The sequence below is a fragment of the Eurypyga helias genome, unplaced genomic scaffold (genome assembly GCF_000690775.1).
Source record: "Eurypyga helias isolate BGI_N326 unplaced genomic scaffold, ASM69077v1 scaffold30062, whole genome shotgun sequence".
In the NCBI taxonomy this organism is placed as follows: Eukaryota; Metazoa; Chordata; class Aves; order Eurypygiformes; family Eurypygidae; genus Eurypyga; species Eurypyga helias.
In genome coordinates this window covers 2,855-3,158 of record NW_010234569.1, presented here as the reverse complement: position 1 = coordinate 3,158, position 304 = coordinate 2,855, and positions in this window count along the sequence as shown.

Genomic DNA, 304 nt, shown 5'->3' with positions numbered 1-304 from the left:
GTGGCACACATCTGGACGCAGGAAATGCATTTCTTCTACCCACGTACTGTCACTATTGATCCTGCACATCCAAACCCATCCGACTGCAAGGAAGGTGCCCGGCTTCGGGGCTCAGGGGCACAAGTGCATGTGCAGGTATTGCCAGCAGCAGGAAATCATGGAATGACTCACAGACTGGTTTGGGCTGGGAGTGACCTCAAAGCCCCCCCGTGCCACCCCCTGCCATGGGCAGGGACACCTTCCATAGCCCAGGTTGCTCCAAGCCTCATCCAGCCTGGCCTTGGACACTCCCAGGGACGGGGCA